This window comes from Lissotriton helveticus, chromosome 3_1, assembly GCF_964261635.1.
Source record: "Lissotriton helveticus chromosome 3_1, aLisHel1.1, whole genome shotgun sequence".
NCBI lineage: Eukaryota > Metazoa > Chordata > Amphibia > Caudata > Salamandridae > Lissotriton > Lissotriton helveticus.
This window is the reverse complement of record NC_136061.1, coordinates 1,058,030,731-1,058,052,390: the sequence shown is the minus strand read 5'-3', so window position 1 is coordinate 1,058,052,390 and position 21,660 is coordinate 1,058,030,731.

Sequence of the window (21,660 nt, the reverse complement as noted above, 5' to 3'; positions counted from 1 at the left end):
AACATGCTTGTTCACCCTAGCCTACTGGTAGAGCTCCTTAGGAAGGCTCTCCCACCTCTCACAGCACCAAGAGACCGTTTGGTATACAAGGGCTTAATAAATCCCCCCCAAAAAAAACATAAACATAAAAATACTGGTCTGGACTTTGTATGCTCTTCTTGTCTGTGTTCTGAACGTCCTTCTCGCTCTGACTTTTTTGATGAATCCTGAAAGGAACGTGTATCAGTATCCTGATACCTGCCAGGTTTTTTAGCCCCTTTGCTGCTGGCGGGATTCCCCCGCTGTGCTGGAGGGCATGGGGGGCGCGTACAGCGCCCCATGCTCATGACGAGGTCAGCTCGTCATTAGCCACGGCGCTCTGGTGCTCATGACGAGCTGAGCTCGTCATGACCGCGCCTGTTCCAATGGAACGTTCAGCACAGCAGGGGAATCAGCCCAGTGTGTGAGCGTTCCATGTAACGGGCGTGGTCATGACGAGCTCAGCTGTAAATGAGTGAAATCCCTCAGGCGTTGGCGTATTGCCACTACTGCCTCCTCTTCTTTTATGTTTGCTATTATAATAGTTGATACCTGGGCAAAGTTTCCTAACAATTTCATCCCTAAGATCAGAGCAGGTTCTGTATTTGTCTTAATACATCTGGTATTACTGCTATTGAAAGGATACCATGAATTCTGGTATATATGGCAGCGAAGACTGTTCCCCCAGAGGTAAAATCCACTATCTGGGGACCTATCCCCATTGGCAAGCAGATTGTTAGCATCCTGTGTTTTTATTGAGGGCTTGTGTAAGGAAACACTGCCTCTAACTGTGAAATTTATTGAGCTATCCAGACTGGCATTCCCTCCCGTTTAGTGGGCATTTTGCCCATAACTGCGTGTAGCATTTGTGGAGTTATTGTATTTGTAGTTTCCTGATTTTGTCCTGTAGGTGTAGTCCTCGTTGGCTGAAGTGTGAGTGTTCTCATCACAAACTGCGTCAGGTTTCTGTAAAGTTTTGTTATTTCTTTATGAAGTGGATGTAAGTCTGCTACATGCATTGTGTCTATGTCTAGATGAAGCTAGGACTGGCCAGGTTGTTCCATCTCCTCCGTACGGACTGAGTCTCACTTTTTCTTCTGTATGTGGGAGGGTGCCTTTATGTGCTCCTGGTAATTGAGCTGAATTTCAATGTCCTCATATGGACAGTATTCATCTGGTGTTTCATCTTCAGTGTAAGAATGAAATTTATTTGTGCGTGCATCTACTTGTGGGAATTTGACCCAAGAATAGAATAACTCTGTTCTATATGACTCGTGTGCTTCAATCACAAATGTTACTGTCCAACCCCTAGCTGTGACTCCATAGTTTGCTGGTTTTAAGACAAGGGCAGTTCTGACATTTTCTGATATGTTTATTTCGCCTTCTTGTTCTCTTTCCTATACTGTGTTCGCACATTGTGCTGAAGCAGCACCTCTTCCTTAGCAATTATTTGAAGCAGGAAAGAGATTCAATACAACTCAGATAAGGTTTTAAGCACATTAGGGAACTGTTTGTCCTTCAAGCTTGATAAACCTTCAGCCGGTACACAGACAAAATATCGAAAATAAAATATCGTAAAGACAAAATATCGAAGTTAAAATATCGAAGGTAAAAAATATTGGGAAGCAAAAATATCGGATACAAAAATATCGTAATAGGTAAGTAAGTATAAATATCGAAAATAATAATATCGTATGACGAAATATCAACAATACAAAATATCGTGTAGTAATGGAAAAAATAAATAGTATAGGAAAAAATATAATAATTGTACATAAAAATTTGATAAAAAGGTCTATATTAAAAAATTACAATATATTTAATAAAAAAATATTTTTAAAAAACATATCTAGTTTTAGTAGCGGGTAATTGGGTTTATAGGGGATAAGGGTGGGGAGTGTATAAAAATGTATGTAAAAATACATAAAATAATAAAAAAGATTAAAAAAAAGATAACATTTAAAATAATATTTAAATTAATAATATTAAAAAATAATAATAGATATCAAGTTTTAGGAGCGGGTTATTGGGTTTATAGGGGATAAGGGTGGGTGGGAAGTAATTTAAAAATAATTAATAAATTAATATATGTTTGTCATTTTTTTTATTAATAATTAATTGGTAAATAATTAATATTAATTAGTTAATTAATATAATTTTGTACATTAATTTATATAATAATTAATTGGTAATTAATTATTATTAATTAGTTAATTAATTTATTAATACAATTTTGGACATCATTTTAAATAATAAATAATTGGTAATTAAATAATAATAATTAATTGCTAATTAATTAATATTAATTAGTTAATTAATTAAAATAATTTTGTACATAATTTTAAATAATAATTAATTGGTAATTAATTATTATTAATTAGTTAATTACTTAATATAATTTTTTACAGAATGTTAAATAATAATTAATTGGTAATTAATTAATATTAATTAGTTAATTATATTAATTAGCTTCATTTAGTTTAATATATATTTTTTACTTATTGTAAATTAATTTGGAAAAAAAATATTAATAATTAAATTTATTTATTTACAGCTAATGTGCTAATATATTTAATTTATTGTTATTGTTAATTAATAATTAATTTGTAATTACATAATTGTTATTTTTGGGTAAAGGAGTATTGTTAGAGTTCAGGGTCAGTTTTCAGTTCTTGGTTAAAGGGGTATTTTTAGGGTTCAGGGTCAGTTTTCAGTTTTTGGGTAAAGGGGTATTTCTTGGGTTCAGGGTCAGTTTTCAGTTTTTGGGTAAAGGGGTATTTCTTGGGTTCAGGGTCAGTTTACAGTTTTTGGGTAAAGGTGTATTTCTTGGGTTCAGGGTCAGTTTTCAGTTTTTGGGTAAAGGGGTATTTTTTGGGTTCAGGGTCAGTTTTCAGTTTTTGGTTAAAGGGGTATTTTTTGGGTTCAGGGTCAGTTTTCAGTTTTTGGGTAAAGGGGTATTTTTAGGGTTCAGGGTCAGTTTTGGGTTTTTGGGTAAAGGGGTATTTTTAGAGTTCAGGGTCAGTTTTCAGTTTTTGGGTAAAGGGGTATTTTTTGGGTTCAGGGTCAGTTTTCAGTTTTTGGGTAAAGGGGTATTTTTAGGGTTCAGGGTCAGTTTTGGGTTTTTGGGTAAAGGGGTATTTTTAGGGTTCAGGGTCAGTTTGGGGTTTTTGGGTAAAGGGGTATTTTTAGGGTTCAGGGTCAGTTTTGGGATTTTGGGTAAAGGGGTATTTTTAGGGTTCAGGGTCAGTTTTCAGTTTTTGGGTAAAGGGGTATTTTTTGGGTTCAAGGTCAGTTTTCAGTTTTTGGGTAAAGGGGTATTTTTAGGGTTCAGGGTCAGTTTAGGGTTTTTGGGTAAAGGGGTATTTTTAGGGTTCAGGGTCAGTTTTGGGTTTTTGGGTAAAGGGGTATTTTTAGGGTTCAGGGTCAGTTCTCAGTTTTTGGGTAAAGGGGTATTTTTTGGGTTCAGGGTCAGTTTTAATTTAATGTAAGCTGGATTTGGTATAGTAATAATTAAATTATTAGAGTCCAACATATACTCACATTTAATATACAGTGCAAATTTTCTCATAAGATTGTTACATTATAGTAAGATAATGATACAAATAGTTCAACATGATTGTAGAAACATTATTTTTATTTATGTTTCACAAATAAAATGTTATTTCATAACAAAAATCTTTTTATTACATTTGGTTTTATAAACATATTTTATAAACACAATGATAAGCAACTATACAGAAGCATTATTATTTTCATACTTTTGTACAAAAAGTTTTAACACATTTTTCAATTATTATAATTTGTGATAATGTACTTATATTTCTAGACATTGTTAACATAAATATTATTCTTTTCATAATATGTATTTATTACATTCATTTACATATTTGTTAATCAAATCATTGTAGGATTAAAGTAAATATTTCTTTACAATAATAGAAACTTAAGGTTTATTTTTGCCTATTTAGTTAAGTATAGATATTATATTTTATACTTGGGACTATTTTATTGCATTTGGGTGCTTTATTTTGTAACCGGGTTAGGTCGTTTTGGGTTATTTGGAAGAAGGGTTGATCGCGGTTGGGAGACACTTCACGTCGCTTCAGGTAAGGTTTATTTTATATGTTTTATGTGTATTTTAATGATGTTTTGAGACTAGTGACCTTATATTTTGTGTTGTTGAATGTGAGGGAGTTATGTTTTAGATTTCGAAAACAGATAATTACTTATGGTATATACACGTAGTGTTAGTTAGTTAACTCATTATATATAGAGTGAATTTTAGTCTTTTACGGTATATCTACAAGTGAAATCATCAATTTTAATATGTTTGTACCTAATTACTAGCTAATTAATGTGGGTGGGAATGTCTGTTTTCTATGTTTTTGTCATAGGTGTACGCTACATCGGAAGTTCCGTTTTTTTTTAAAGGAAGTGTTTGTTTGTTTAATTCAACACTGCTTTACAAACACTTCTTTATATTTTTCGGTTTTGCTGGAGCGATTCTTTCTATTTTTCCAATTTTCCGGGTTTTTTATGGTTATTCGATGGCTCTGGACAACGTGGATGTCTTAATTTTGGAACAGTTGTATTTTTACATTTTTTTTGGGTTAATTTTGCACTACCTGGATTACTTTGGGGGAGGAGGACGTTATTGGATTGACAACATGATTGATAAGTCCTTGCTTTCTTATTTTGTGTGGGTGGGTAATGTTATTTTTATTATGGAATTGTTTTTTACTTGTTATTTAGTTTTAATGTGTGCATATATTATAATAATATCTCTATATATTGCATACATTAAATACTTTAGAAGCTCACGTTACATATTTTTGCATACTTAGGTGATACTTTTAGTGTTGTTTACCTTTTTGGGAATTAATTAGAGTAGTGTTTTGGCAATGATGTTTAGGTATTCTATGCCTTTTGTACTAGGGTAAACTTTAACTTGTTCTTCCAGGTACTTGTGCATTTGTTTATTTTGCTTTGATGTTTTAGGGACAAGTTCAGTTACAGATTGGTCCATTCTAAATTCCTGGTAGCTCTGTTCTTTCTGTAGGCATTTAATGAAATGTTCTAGAGTAGGTTTGGTTCTGCCAGTTGATTGTACAAATGCATTGTGCCAACCTTCCACTGCATTGTTAGTTTTTGAATCTCCGTTAAGGGTACTTCTGTAAACGTTCCACCAGGGTATGAGGAATTTGGGATTTCGTCTGTGGCCAGATCTGTGGAGTCTGCCTACCCAGGTGTCTTCAAAGTAGTCGAGAAATGGACTTAATTTAGCTTCATTTTGTTTGTAGAAGGGGCTGTCTATAACAATGTTGTAGTGTTCAGCTACGTCTGTTTCAGGGACATAAGCAAGTGCAATGAGTTTTTTAATTTGGAAAGCAAAAGATGAGTTTGTAGCATATTCAACACTTAGGGTAGTTTTTTGAAGGTGTCTCCATAAACACTGGTTGAAATGATAATAGCAGCCTTGAATGCAGGTATGGGGGTGGATTTTTAGGATAGTTGAGAGCATTGCTTGCTCAAAATCAAGAATGATACTTTCAGGAGAAAAATCATTAGTTTTTTGTTTAATTATATTTATTAATTCCATATATGTGGAATTATTTTTGTTTGGTAATAGTGCATATAGCAAAGGTATGTTGCAGTTGTGGTAGAGGCCATGTATTGTGTATAATTGGAAAAATGGTTTGGGACAGACGTTAAATGTTCCATCCATCATCCAATATTGGCTTTGCTGCAGTTTAACTAAATTCATATTGGTACCAAAAATTATAAGCCTTTTGTCATTGTTTTCATTGTCGTAAACTATAAATGGTTGTTTATTTAAAGTTATTATTTGGTTAGCAGTTAAATTTATATCCTGATATGTTCTGGGAGATTGTGTTGTAGCAGTAGTAGCTTTTTTAGTTCGTGCTATAGTTCTTTTTAAGGAGAGGATATTTGGCATTTGAGTTGTGGCAGTTTTTGGGATTTTAGGAATGGCTTCTTTTAAAATGACATTTGTTTGCTTTTGGGAACCTGTACTAGCTTCTTTTATATTTTCCAAAGCTGTTCTAACTTCTATTTCTGTAACATTAGGTGGATGATTGTGTTCCCTAGTATACAGTACTGTAGCTTCTCTAGTTGTTGCTCTGCCATAGCACTTGTTAGAATAATATTTACAACATTTCCAATTAACTTTCCTGCCATATTGCTTTTCTTGTGTATAAGTGTAACCCATGTAGCATAGTAATAGTTTTCCTTTCTGGCTGGTCACAAATTCGGCTCCTTCGGTCATTTTGTACTTTGTATATCTATAAAATATATATATATAATAGTTAATGTCAAATTAAATGTGATAAATAATCTATGTTAGTGATAAGTAGGAATGTTTATACTTACGTGTTGTAGAATTTACAGCAAAATTAGGAGTTGCTTGCTTCTTTAGTTGGGGATAATTGTTTGTGATGTTGTTGTAGCTGTTATGAAAAACATGAAAGTAGTATATTATTAATTAATGTTTCGGTACATTTGCAATGTTAGAGCTCATTTCTACTACAAAAGTGTATCTTCATGATTCACATTGTGAAGATACTTACATATTTTTTTAGGTTGGTCTTTGCCAGTATAGTTGTTTCTTCTGCTTCTGGAGAGTAGTTTGTAGTGTTATCTTAAATAAAAAAGGAACATATGTGTTAGAATAATCACCATGTTGGTATGTTTTTTAATAGATTATCTGGTAATTATGTTCTTTAATATACTTACTTTGTGATTAGTATCTGTATTATTCAGAATGTGGAGTTCTGTATTATGTCTGTATATCTATTCGTTGTGTTTGCTCTGTAAATAAAAAATATATAATAGAAAATAATTAGAACAGTTCTAAATGTTTGTATTGTTTTTGCACATTTATTTCAGTTGCATAATACTTACTTAGTAAAATGTATTGGAGAAATAGTACTGATGTCCTTAGTTCATTAGTAGTGCAGTTTTCAGTAGTAGAATCTACAGAAAAAAAGAAATATGTGGGGCAAAAGTCATTATTTCTGTGTGTTTAGATTTATGTGCACATAATGAAACAATGTGAAATTACTTACATAGTTATTAGAATCTGTATTCCTAGGGTTTGTTCACAGTTATTTTGAGTAGAATATTCAGTATTCGTTGTATCTACAAAAAATGGTTTCATATAATTATTTAGCATGTTAAGTAGTATGAATAGCAAAGGGGCACTGGGTATTTAGCAGGTAAGTAAGTAGTAGTAGCAAATAATGCAGTTTCTATTTTATTTACTTACTTAGAAGATGTGATAGTAGGTTGATAGTCTGGTTCTTCTAGTTGTTGTGCAGCAATTCGGATAGAGATGAATCTCCTTCAGTGACTTTTGGCAAGTAGTTTGTGCTTAGATTTTAATTGTTTATATAGGGGAGTGTCAGTAGTAATTACTTTGCTTTTGGTTCATTTAAAAAATTAGGTTTGTGATTGGTTAGTTAGTATATTTGAATTTAAGTTGTGATTACTTTGTAATAGAAGTGAAAATCCCCCAAAAATTATAAAATTATACAAAGTAGTATAGAATATTTTTATATGTGTAGGTGATATAATTATACCAATAGGATATTTTTGACCGATTAATGGTGTGTCTATAGTATTAATGTAAGTATTGTGTGTTTATTTAGATGTGAAAACATATAAAACGTTAATTAATTATGCAAACAGATGCATATAAAAAGTCAATATAGCTGATAATCCAATATTTAAGTGCACGATATTTTTGATGTCGATATTATAGTTAATGTCATTATTTTTTGTAGATAGCGATATTTTTGTTTTCCGATGTTAATGTAGTCGATATAAAAGTAAACGATGTTTTTGTATATCGATATTAAAAAATCGATATTTGTGTATATATCTAGTTAAGTATAGGAAGCCGATATTTTTGATTTCGATATTTTTGCTCCGATATTTTTGTACGTCGATATTGTGAATGTCGATATTTTGTCAGACATTCCTTCAGCCAATACATAGAATATGCATACTCAGCTGTGGCGGATTGTTCCCTTTCCCACTCCAGATGTCTCTGGGAAAATGTGAGTAAGGGTCTGTGAGAATAGCACGACTGAACTACTCAGATGTAACCATTACATAAGTACCAAACCAACATTGGCGGCGACATGTTGTGTAGTTCCTATAAACCTATATAGGATCTGTATGTTTAGACAACATAGACTGTTGGAATGGTGTCCAGACTGGTTCCAGACACCCCCACCGGGTACGTTCACATGTATATCAGCTAGCTCACAGTTCCACCGTAAACTCCTCTTAGTTCTTGGCAACTATGGAACATGATAACGCTGTCCAATCAGGGATCTTGGAAACAGTACGGTACCTTTCGCTCAGTCACTCGTACTCATTTTGTTTCAAAGATATACACAGAATATTCGGAGGGGACGTTTTCAATAAGCATATATTGAACCAGAGTAATTCTAGTGTAAAATAGGTGTGCTGAAACAACCATAATACAGAAACAGACATACATGATTACAAGCACCAACAAAGTAAAAGGATGGTAGATTCCTACCATAGTGCTAAAACAATGAATACAGGTAGGTATAAAAATACATGACAGTGATAATGCATACTCCTACAATGAGACGCTAACTAGAAGTACCTAAGTGTAACTATCATGTATATAGGTATAGAGCTAAGTATCTCCTCAGGATAAAGCTAACCCCATTACCTGAAGTGAGAGACTGTGGGACCCAATCTTGGACTCCAGATGGACATCCAGCGAGGGATGACAAACCACTGAGAGCTAGAGTGTCTGCATGCAGGAACCTCAGAGTCTTGCATCAGTGTGTCAGCATGAAGTCCTTTTTCTCCTCTCTCTGCCTCAGCAAAGATATTGTGTTTATGTACCCAAAGGGTACTCTCAGGGGATCTACCTTTCTGTGTCATGTTGGACTTGGATGACGGAAGGAATGACCCTTATACATAGTTATTATGGAGAAGATGGTAGTCCTGCTGGGATTCCAAGACTCTTCATTAAGCATGGGCAAATTTTGCGAATTCGCAATCCGCAAATTTGCGGATTTGCGAATTCGTAATCCGCAAAATTCGCGAATTCGTGCAAATTTGCGGATTTTTTTATTTTTGCTTGTTCGCGGGGCGGTTTGCGTGTTCACGGGGCGATTTGCGTGTTCGGGGGGCGCTTTGCGTGTTTGCGGGGGGGTTTTTGTGCGAGACCGCTTGTTGTTGTGCCCTTCTGCCCTCTGCCCCACTCGTTTTTGTGCCATTCTGCCCTCTGCCCCACTCGTTTTTGTGCCCTTCTGCCCTCTGCTCCACTCGTTTTTGTGCCATTCTGCCCTCTGCCCCACTTGTTGTTGTGCCCTTCTGCCCTCTGCCCCACTCGTTGTTGTGCCATTCTGCCCCACTTGTTGTTGTGCCCTTCTGCCCTCTGCCCCACTCATTGTTGTGCCATTTTGCCCTCTGCCAGCCTTGTTGTTGTGCCCTTCTGCCCTCTACCCACTCGTTGTTGTGCCCTTCTGCCCTCTGCCCCTCTCCTGTTTTATTTTAGAATGGCGCTGGCAAGCTGCCAGCGCCATTCTAAAATAGTTACTAAGTTAGCTTCATCAGGAAGCACTAATAGATAAAATAAAGCAGGTGCTCGAATTCAGTTAAACTCGAGCACCTGCTTCTATTAGTGCTTCCTGTTGAAGCTAACTTAGTAACTATTTTAGAATGGCGCTGGCAGCTTGCCGGCGCCATTCTAAAATAGTTACAAGCTTGAAGCTTGAAATTTTGCCCCCGGATCCGTTCCGCTCGCGGATTGCGGATTTTCAGCAATTCGGGAATTCGCGGATTGCGAATTTGCCAAAAATCCGCAAAATCCGCGAGTGGAACGGATTTTGCGCCCATGCTTACTCTTCATGCATAGTGAATGTGGTTATTTTTCAGAGAAAACCCCATGTAATTCAAGCAGTACCGTAACTAGGTAAAAGGCCTGTACCAAGAAGCGTTATGTAGTGTAATGGCAGGGGAAATATAGGTGAAAGGTCTGGTTACTACCTGAGCCTATATCGGGGTACCTGTGTGAAACAACACTTTTTAACACAGAATTACTTTCATTTCCTATTCTCTGCCAGTGGAATTATTCTGCAGTAATTATCTGTTTATGAGAGGGCTGCAAGAGGGAGCATTCCCTCTATCTTTAAAAAGCACTGCAGATTAAAGTTTGATCTGCAGTGGTTTTAAACACAGTGGGACTGCTCCCTTTTGTGGCCCTGTTTAGGGAGAAACAAACACTGCAGTGCATACCACTCAGCACCCTTACAATCTGTATGTAAGGGCACAGAGAGTAGTGCACCGCAATGATTTTTAAGCAGGGCCAGAAGAGGAAGCAGTCCTTCTGTGTTTAAAAACCACTGCAGTGGTGTTTAAACATAGAGGGACTACTACCTCTTCTGACCCAACCACTGTAGTGGTTTTTAAACATAGAGGGACTGCTGCCTCTTTTGGCCATGTTCAAAAATCACTGCAGTGCACACCTCTCAACTCCCTTACATACTCTGCAGTAATTGCAACAGAGTTGTAAAGGCGCCAAGGAGTATGCATTGCAGAGTGATATGCAGTGGGTTCTAAAGTTTAGAAACCACTGCATACCACTTAAGTGCGGTGCCCTTACACATTTTGCAGTAATCACTGCAGAGTATGCAGGGGTACCGAGTCGCATTTAGCTGAGCTATTTTCTTAGCACAAAATGCATTCTCGCATCCAAAGAAAATAACACAAAATGCCCACTCTGCCAACTGCAGGATTCAGCTGATTCTTGTGAAATTTCAATGTAATTTGACTGAATTTTGCAGACTCAAATTCCGCCAATTCAGTCCACCTCTACCAAAGAAGCACAACTCTGTCCATGACTGTAATGTAGTTATGTAGGTCTCGGACAGGGAACAACACCAGTTGACATGGTCACGTTTAAAGTTGACATCTTTCTTAAATGTTAACTCTTGACACACATTTACATGCATGCACATGTAGGATAATATTATCTGAAATGGACTTACTTACGTTTACACGTCTTCATAGGCATATTATCAGGGCCTTGAAAATTCTGCACCAGGCTTAAGCTCACTAAAATCAATGTCACAGCACCATGGTTGAATTGTTTATGTTGTTTACCATTCTAGTAATGCTGATTACTCTGTTTTGTTTCCTTCTATTAATCATTGCAGTCTACATATTTAACACAAAAATCATATTGCTTCAATAAATGATTGAAATACCAATTCAAGTATTTATCGTATTTCCCCCTTTGGGTAAGCATGAGCTACTAACGTAAGGGACTAATCTGTTTCCCCCATTTCCTTGGGTAATCGTAGTTATCATGTTCTGAGGTTGCACATACAATCCAGTGCCTTGTAAGGTTTAGAGGTCCAGATGGTGCACAGGGAGCTAGCCCGGATTAAGGCCAACATATTCCGATGGTGTGTGTGTGTGGATTTATTCTCGCAAATTTATGGTGTCGATTTGCACAGTCTTTCTGATGTAGTACAAACTGTACGGCATGGCATGCAGCACCTAAACCAATCACTTTCAGAAATTCAATTCATCTGTCCTCCATATTGTTTCCCTCATCTCCAAGACTCAATCTCAAATATAAATGCACACAACTACAATATGAAAACCATGGAGTCTACCAAATCACTGGGAATAACACTGGACAAGAAGGTTTAGATGACTGCCAATATCAATGCTACTGCCAGCTCAGTGGTGCATTGCCTATGGCTGAGAAAAAACTCAATACTTTCATCCATGAAAATGTCCTAAAAAATGTGGTACAGGTGCTCGTCATTTCCAGACCGAATTACAGAAATTCAACTATTACTGACCCTCAAAAACGTCCAAGGCCCCCTTGACAGCAACTTTTAATGCTGCATCCAGGTTTGTCCCAGGAGTCTGGCAATATAATCATATCGCACCAATGCTCACCAGGTTTAAATGGGTTCCCCATCAAGCCCACTGTATCTAGAAGACTGCATGCATTACCTACAAAGAACTCCATCTTGGAATTTTAAAATACCTAGCAAAAACATCAGCTCTGGAAATCTGCTTGCACTAGGTAGTGCAGACCTGATGCTTTTGGAACAGGCCAGATTGAAGAAAGAAATATTGCAGACATGATCCGTTTCAGGAAATGCTCCAGAATCCTGGAACCCCCCACCACAACAAAAAAGACCTGCCCCTCCACAGCTTTCTTAAAAAGAAACATGAAAGTTATACTGTTTGAGAAATACTTGGGTCCATGACAACCACCCGATCTTCCACAGACTGACAAAGTCAAACACAGCAACTCACAGGCCATTGCTTGTACTCACTGATGGTCATGGACTAGAGTTCATGCTACCTTATATTACCTGTATAGAGTGCAAGTACGCATCCCATCTATGGTTTACCCAGGATCTTGTAGTGTAATACTTACCTGCACATACTGTTAGTAAGCAGCGCCCTTATGTTTTATTCACTTTCTATGTTAAAGCAATCTGTGCTATGGACAGAAATCTAATAGCTGAGGTTCATGTACACATTCAATAAAACTCTCTAATAATAAATAAATAAAATAAAAAAACCACATTTATCCATGATAACCACACAAACCATCTCCAGTTCAAACATTGGATGTCAAACAGTGCCTTGCAGCTCAATCTTTCTGAACAGGGTTCATGGTTTTTCCATAAATAAGACAAATTGATCTAAAAGTGATTGTTGAGCTGAGTTCCACCCTTGATCTAGCTCTATCCTTCATCCCACACATAAACTGAATCACCAAGTGAGCCTACTTCTACATGCTCCAGCTCAAGAAGTAAAAAATATCTCTCATGCCTCGCGTCACTAAAAAATAAGAGCACATCCTCTCTCATCTACATTGTGGAAATGCATTTCTGTCAAGCACACTGAAATGATCTCTGGCTCCCATCAAAGCGGTAATCTCATCTGTGGCACGCCCCCTCTTCTCTCAAATTTGACCACATTAAACCCATCTTAGAGGATAGGTTTGATAAAGTCAGGTCCAGGCTCCACATCCAATGATACCTTGCATGAAAAATGTATTGTCCGACTTTATAGCCCCAATTATATAGCTATTCTTCAAAACATCTCAGGAGGCAAAAGAGGTCAGAGAAGTAGAAGTGTTCCACTCCAGAACTTAAAACCTTTTGAAGCACTGAACCAATCCTTTTCTTACATGTTAGCATGTGACTGCAACCGCCCTTCTGAGCTATGACAGCATCTTCCGTGCGGCATATAAGAAACAAACAAAAAATGCTTCTTTTCTGAATAGACTTGGATTGCATGACAGCTACCTAACTCAAATAATGTTTCCACTCTTCAAAGCTGACACTTAATGTGGTGCTATCACTCTACTATTTATCTTTTTACGAAGTATTATTCTCTGTTTTATTGAAAAACACCACAATGCCCCATAGTGGAAAAGTAATGTTGAACTTGGACCTCTCTGCAGAGTCACCCCCAAACATTTTGCATTCACCCCTCCTATTTTTGCTGAAATTCGTTTTTGTTGGCTCTAGGACTCTGCTCACTTTAAAACTGCTAACCAGTGCTAAGGTATGTGTTCTCCCATTTAACCATGATAATAGTGGCTTATACCTGATTGGTATATTTAATTTACTTATAATTACCTTGTAGAGTGTTATGCTATATACCCAGGGCTTGTAAATTAAATGTTACTAGTGGGCCTGCAGTACTTATTGTGCCACCCATGTAGGTAGCCCCTTAAACCATGTCCCAGGCCTGCCACTGCAGCCTGAATGGAGTTTTAAACCGCCAATTTGACTTGATAATATAACCCGCTTGCCAAGCCCTAAACTTTCCTTTTACTGCACATAAGTCACCCCCATAGTAGACCATAGGTATCCCACAGGGCAGGGTGCATTGTAAGGAAAAGGTTGGACATGTATGTTTAAAATTTACATATCCAGGCAGTGCAAAACTCTTAAATGTGTTTTTCACTACTGTGAGGCCTACCTCTCCCATAGGATAATATTGGGTTATCCTATTACATTTAATAGGTGCTATCTTTTGATTGGGAACAGGTGAGAAATTCATCTTTGGTGTCTGAGCAATTGTAATCAAAAATCCTCTTTAATGGTAGAGTCAGATTTTAAGTTACAACTTTGAAATTTCCACTTTTAGAAATTTGGCACTTTCATGGCCTGTTTGATGCCTACAGCCTGTTCCTGAGTCAAACTACTGGGTATAGTTAGTAGTTTGTTTAATCCTCTCAAACAACCACACACTAGAGAGAATAGATGTGCCTGGATGGGCCATCAAATGGCAGGATGGGTGGTCGGAGCTGGACACATACCCACTTGCAACTGAATAGGCTCTGCTTCACTCTTTAGACTTGTCATCCCTGCATTGTTCATGCAGTCAACTTGGACCCAGGGCAGATGAGTTAAGGAATCTTCATGTACTTCAAAGGGAATTGTGTTGAATTTCTTCTTCAAAGAAGGCCCCATGTAAAAATAGGACTCTCAGACCCATTTTCTGGACCTGTGAAAGGACTCCCAAAGGACTGGCTGCTTCTGTGGCCTGCTTTGTACTCCACAAGATTGCTTTGGTGCACCTGGAAGGACTGCTTTTCTGCCTATAGCCTACCTTGATCCCTCAGAGGACTGCCATGTTGCTTGAGCCCTGTTACATCACCTAACCCATGGACTAATACAGTGACTAAATAGGACACGTTACAACAAAAACTTTACAATGCATGCCTTTACTATGCAGTTTTCACATCGCAACATCCATTACAACGCATGATTTTATAACACATACCATCACAACGCATTTTTAGAAGCTACATTTACAACGTATTCCATTACAATGCATAACATTACAACGCATACCATTACAACGCATAATACTTTTAGGTCAACAGCAGGGTAAGTGTTGGATAGTGTAGGGGTAAAAATTACTATTCCCACTCCAGTGAGTGCAACAGTATGGTAAGTGTTGGATGGTGTAGGGGTAAAACATACTATTCCCACTCCAGTGAGTGCAACAGTAGGGTAAGTGTTGGATAATGTAGAGTTAAAAACTACTATTCCCCATTACTTACCTTAAAATGTGTTATAATGCCATGCGTTGTAGTGACATGCGTTGTAATGGCATGCATTGCAGTGACATGCGTTGTTTTGGCTGCGTTGTAATGGCATGCGATGTAAAGGCTGTTGCGTTGCAATGACTGTGTTGTAAATGTAGTGGGTTGTAATGACTGCATTGTAATGGTTGTCCAGAGTGACTACAAGGGCTAGTTAGCTGGCCTCCTGTTTAGAGCCTCAGGGACTGCAAAAGGCTCCCACCATCTTGAACCTGCACCTAGACCCAGACTGAGTGAGTCCTAACCCCCGCAAGTGGTGCATCTCTTGTCCTGGACTCCTGTTGGGGGTCCTAAAGCTGCCCAGATAGCCACAGTCCAAAACTAGGGACATTTAAAATCTTGTACTAAATACTGCACTGAGAGGAGACCAGAAATAAACTACTAAAAACAGCTCTGACAACAGAGAGAAGGAGAGTATCAACATAGTCACCTATCAGTTCAAGGAGCGTCGTCGGTTGGCCTGACTTCACAGTAGCTCCCACTGCGTTCTTCTCAGAGCAGCAAATCCCGTTCAGGGGTCCTTTGCCATAGGGGTATCCATCTCCATTGAACTATTGTCAGCTGCAGCCTCCTGCCTTGTCTCTGGCGATTTCTGACTTTTCAAAAAGGGCTAAGCCAAACGTAGAAATCTTCACAGCAAGTTCGTCAAGCGACTCCCTAAAGACGATGCTCCCTCCTCAGACACCTCCTGCATCCTTGCACTGCTGAACTTTACCTTCTTAGCACATTTTTCTCAGAATTTCTTCTAAGCCCGAAGATAAGTGCTGATTGGTCCTAATCCACTGTATGCAATCAGCACTCCTTCGCAGTTGGCCATATTTATCAACTTTGATCAAGTTGTGCGCAACTAGATGTCCGTGGTTGGCACTTTGATATTTTGGGTGTTTCCATTTTCCTTAAACTTTAAAAATACATAACTCCAGTTGTGCTAATTGGATTTTTGTCATTTTGCTGTTAAATATTTTGTTAAAATGTACTCCCTTTTTCTAACCTGGTGTGGGATTTTTCCTGCATTGTGTTTTCCACTTTATTATTTTTGGTGTGCTGCATAACTCCTTTACACATAGCCTCTACATTAAGCCGGACTGCTTTTGTGCTAAGCTGCCAGAGGGCTAAGCACAGGTTAATTTACTGACTTTTATGATTCACCTTGACAGGGATTGTGGGTTATTTGGACAGGGGTCGCCACCCCCTTCAATCAACAATCCATTTTCTCACAAGCATTATATAAAACCACAAAATAAATGTTAAAATACCCTCAACATTCCACTCACTGGGTCAAACACTAACATTCTCATTTCAAGTGGCTTCTTGATTCCGATGGGGCCAGTAACAGCCGCTAATTGCACCCAGTGGAATTAAGAGATCTGCCCAAGCTAAGAAACAACATGGGGAATTGGTTCCGAAATACTGATTCCCTCTATATTTCCTAATTTGTATGTTGTGCCCCTGGATTTGACTAGTATGAGCTGGATTTTCTTCACCCCCAGAGTTACCAGAATCCTTTGCATTAGTAACTCTGGCAATGGAAAAAAAACCGGCATATTTATCAGACCACTCAAAATGGGGGGCTATGAATTTCAAAGCTATAGTGAATGCAATGCACAGGTCTATCTCTGACTCTGATCTTTCTCTGTTGACATGTTTGTGCTGCTATAGCGTTTGCTACTTTCATATTCACTTCCATTTCCAAAATGTCGATTTGTCCTATTGTGATTGATTGTGCTTGATTAGCTGTGATTGAAGTAATTTCACTAGTGTTAGGATAGTCTTCGAAATAATCCCTCTTCCTTGGCGTTGTCATCAGCTTTCTTCATGTACTGCTTCGAATAATTAATACATAAATGAGTCTGTGTACATCCTTTTGGTCACGAGATCGAACTTCCACATGGTTTACTCATCCCTTATTACTTCTGAGGTCTATCATTTCAGCACATTTAATTAGGCAATGAAAATACCTACTTGTTACTGTTGTCAGAATGGCAACTCCGCTTTACTAGGTTACACATAGCAAATCACCTCCTCCTCTTCTCCTTCCTTTTTCCACTCCATTATTTTTATGCTTAGCTCTATTAGAACTCCTGCTGTTTCGCTGTCATTAACAAGTGTCACAGATGTTTAATGATACTCCATTTACTGAGTTTGGAAGGATGGAAGACTAAGGTCACCTTGACATGAATGAAAATCATGATTTGCATGAATCAGCGGCGAGGTGTTAAGTTGCTGAGCTACCTTGCCAGCAATATTCTCAGTAGTAGCAGTGCTCAGTATTCTAATGCATTATCTACATGTTGTATAATGCCCAAGTAGAGCAAAAGCGCCACCTTTGTGCAGTACACATTGCAGTGCCGATGCTGATCTGTTCGTTGCTGGTTCTTGTATACAGTGTTAGCTAGTTGGCCCTGCATATGATAATATGATTGTGTATATTGTAGTGAAGAAGTAAACTGGAAGCCTGTGATCTTTCTTCTGTTTTTTATATACAAAACGTGTCTGCATTTAACGGGCTTCAAAGTCACTCTTAGTTTCGTGATGCTTGTCTACCCAATCACAACATGACCTATGTACGTAATATACTATTTCCATACACACTCTGGGTTTCTAGACAATAAATTCACCTTGCTGGACAGACTGAAATCACATTTTTTGTAGAGGACTTGGCATTATTCGAAACAACAAAAACTAGAAAGACATTGGACTTGGATCCACTGAAAAGTGATACACAACATGGGAAATATTTCACATTAACGTTAATTTTCCTATTGGTTAACAACTTTCTGTGCATTTATATAAACATTCTGATATTCCTAAAATGCTTATATTTCAGAGCCAAAATTTGAGAACAGACTCTTCATGGCTATCGATTGCTTGGGTAAGTAGCCCAAAAATATGTTTGCCAGGAAACATATTTCAAAATAAGCACGCAAATGCAAAGCTTAGGTTACCACTGTGCATCATATCTAGCTTGAAGACCTCAGCTAGCTTTCAGAGCATGCTTTTCATCAGCTATCTTCCCTGCCGAGGGATCAACACAGTTAATACCGCAAACGGTTCTTCCTCCATTCACACAAGACAGTAAGCCATTAAACAGCATAATCAGTGTGCAGTTAACCACAGTAAAACCTGGATAAAACTGCCAATAATCTACTCTCAAAGTCCACCTCCACTGGTCTCCCTCACGAAACATGTTTTCTATTTGAATAACCCTCCTATATATCATTTATATTATTAAAGCATGGATAATCATTAGGATTGTGAATGTCATTTCACCATTAAATATTTAAAAATAAGTTACTCGATTGCATCTTCCAATTCAAAATATTGTAGTAACATTTTTAAAATGGAAAGGACAATACATAAAGGTATCCCAAAAAGTTAAATCTTGAAGTAAGATATCAGAAGCAACCGGTTAAAAGTATTACTGCTGCGATTTGTACATGAACTGAAATGGAACTAAAAAGGAAGAAAAACAAACAAGAGCCACTTCGTATAGAAGATATGACATTGCTAGATTAAAACGATCTAAATAACTAAGTAGTGAACATTATAAATACAATGTAATATAATCCTCAATAGGTTTCCAGAACTGTTGAAAAGAGGAAGTATTATTAACAAAACCTTTAATAAATAAATGGGCTTCTTGACATGCACATGTAATCCAGGACCACTAAGTGTGAACTGATAATAAAGATGCACTTTTCCAATTAGTTATAACTGATTTGAGAGCTGCAGCTCACAGAAAGATCTACAATTTGTTTTGTATATCAGATCATGTATTATTCAGAGAAAAGGATTTACATATACACGTGTCATAGGAGAGATTATCAGAAAGTGAGGTATTTTCAAAATAATGTCCCATGTATCTTTTCAAGTCTGAACTCCCAGTACAATCAGACAGTGCATGTTTGAATGAGCTATCAATTGCATTGAAATGCCAACACAATATAGTCGAATAATTTGACTTTCAATAATGTATGTGGTGTCCATAGACAGTTGAACAAGAGTATTTGTTTATATAGGGTAACGGAGAATCAAACGGAAATGTTAGCTAAGCATATTTTCTTTAAGTATCCAAACAAAAGGAAGTGTAAAGTTCCATATTCCCAAAATTACTAATAAAAAGTAAATTCACCTCACATGTGTTGTGTAATTTTTTTTATAGAATTCAGAAACCGCATGTGAAGACGCATTGAAAGCATTGATGCATATCTCTAAATCAGAGATTTTGATAACTGGTATATTAGTAGGAAAACAATTAAGAATAGAGTTACAAAAAATATCATATTTAGAAGTATCACTAGAGGGTAATGGAAGCTTATGTTGTAATTATGAAAGATAAAAGTAATCACGGAGGTTCAAAGTACTGCATCAATTCAGATTTCAAGAATTGAATGCTATGAGCATATTTTATCCCAGATTATGCAATAAAACAATTTTAGAGAATCAGAGATTGAGAGAATCAGATATTGAAATACAGAGCCAAAGTCCTGTACAATTAATTTAGTGGATTTAATAATGATAGAGGATTTGACTATAATATTGAAATTAGATATGGATAATATTGAAGGCAAAGGTAAGGGTGAAACTAGAGTTCGTTCAGCTTGAAGCCATTTGGGTGAATGAGCTGAGTCTATCTATGTAAATCATTGAGAACCTTGATTGCACTGAAGGTACACAGGGTTCCATGTAAAGTGAAAACTTTGTGATATGTATGGGTGAACCACCGAGCTGGAGCCATTCACAAATTCGCCAAAAAAGCAGCCTATACCCATCCCCATCAAGCAATTGAAATGTACAAGGCATAAGCTAGGGAGGGGTGCCTTATATGGAGTAGAATTGTAGGGTCATTGCAAGACGAGTCCCTTTAGCAGAGCAGAAAATAATTTTCTATGGGGTCTCCTGAGCTAAGGGAAAGGCACACTGTCTGTCCCCCTTCATCTTCATTTGGGGATCCATGAGATATCAGTGCAGATAGCGTTGACACCATTTTTGTTTGGGGATTGGATTGGAGTACACATGAACTGTGCCACGTTAGGGAGGGCCTGCAGGAAGTCATTGATTCCAATAGGGAAGGAAAGTTTAGATGGCTGGGGCTGCTTAAAAATGCCTGGATCGAGCTAGGGCTTGAGAAAATTGGGACTAAGCCCCAATCTATTCATCAAGCAGATGCTCTCAAAGTTTAAAAAGTGTCTCAGTAGAAAGTTATTAGCAGTGGGGACTGTTCATCTACCCTAGCCTGCCCAACATGTCCTTTCCTTCTCCACAAATTTGTGACAAAGGGCGAGGAATACCTGGATTTTATCCACCCCGTGCGTACTCGATCCCTTTTTCTACAATTTAGGTACAGGACCCTACCAGTAGCAGCTTTCACTGATAACTGGGGGAAGCAGAAGCAATGATCTGACTGTTGTTTCTACTGTAAAACTGTCAAAGAAAGTGATGAGTACTTGATATTTTTCTGCCCAGTCAACGCCAATCCAGGACCCAAATGGATCATCCCCTTGTGCAGATCCCTTAGCTTACAAATTCTAGTGGAAGCTTTTAGAATATGCAAAAGCGACACTGCCTCAATTTTGGTTGTGCCTCTAAATTCTTGTACATAGCTTGGGCAATTGGAACCAAAGTACTAGTGCCAGCATAAGCAGTCAAGCTACAAATGTACTACGTATGACTTTGATATTGGGATGATTTTAATCATCTGTTTACCCCGCACTGGTAGTCTGGAGCCAAGGCTGGGTTGAAATGGATAATGGTGCAATTCAAAACCACTATTTGAAGCTTACCCCCTATCAAAGGCACATTTGGGTATACGCACTAGTTCTCGGACCCCATCAAATCAGACACTTCTGGACCTTGGACTGAAACTCTGTCAGAAGGACTCAAGTGCTGTCCAAAGGACTCATCTGGACTGCTTTCGTGGCTGTTGTCCAGCTCCCTGATTCCGTGGAAGCAGAGCTGCACTTTGTTTTCTCCCCTGATGTGATCTCCATGGGCTTCTTGGCTTGCCCTCTTTTTGCTCTGAGGTCTCAGGGACATTAAAGACCATGTGCTTCATCTCAGCCCCTGCATTGCTCCATCCATGTCTGTGTCACTGGCAAAATGGAGAAGTAAGCGTGGTGCTTGACCCCATCCCTGCACTATCCTGAGTGTGTCTGTTGCCATTGACAAGTGGGAGAAGTGAGCATGGTGCTCCACATCATCCCAGCACTGTCCTGATGGGCCTGTTGCCATTGGCAAGTGAGAGAGGTGAGCGCTGTGCTTCACCACAGCCCTGCACCATTCTGAGCATGCCTGTTGCTGCTGGCAAGTCAGAGAAGTGAGCGAAGTGCTCCACCTCATCCTCGCACTGTCTAGAGCATGTCTGTTGCTGCTGGCAAGTCAGAGAAATAAGCGTGGCACTTCATCTCCTCCCCACACCATTCTAAATGTGCTTGTTGTTGCTGTCAAGTCGGAAAAATTAGTGCGGTGCTTGTCTC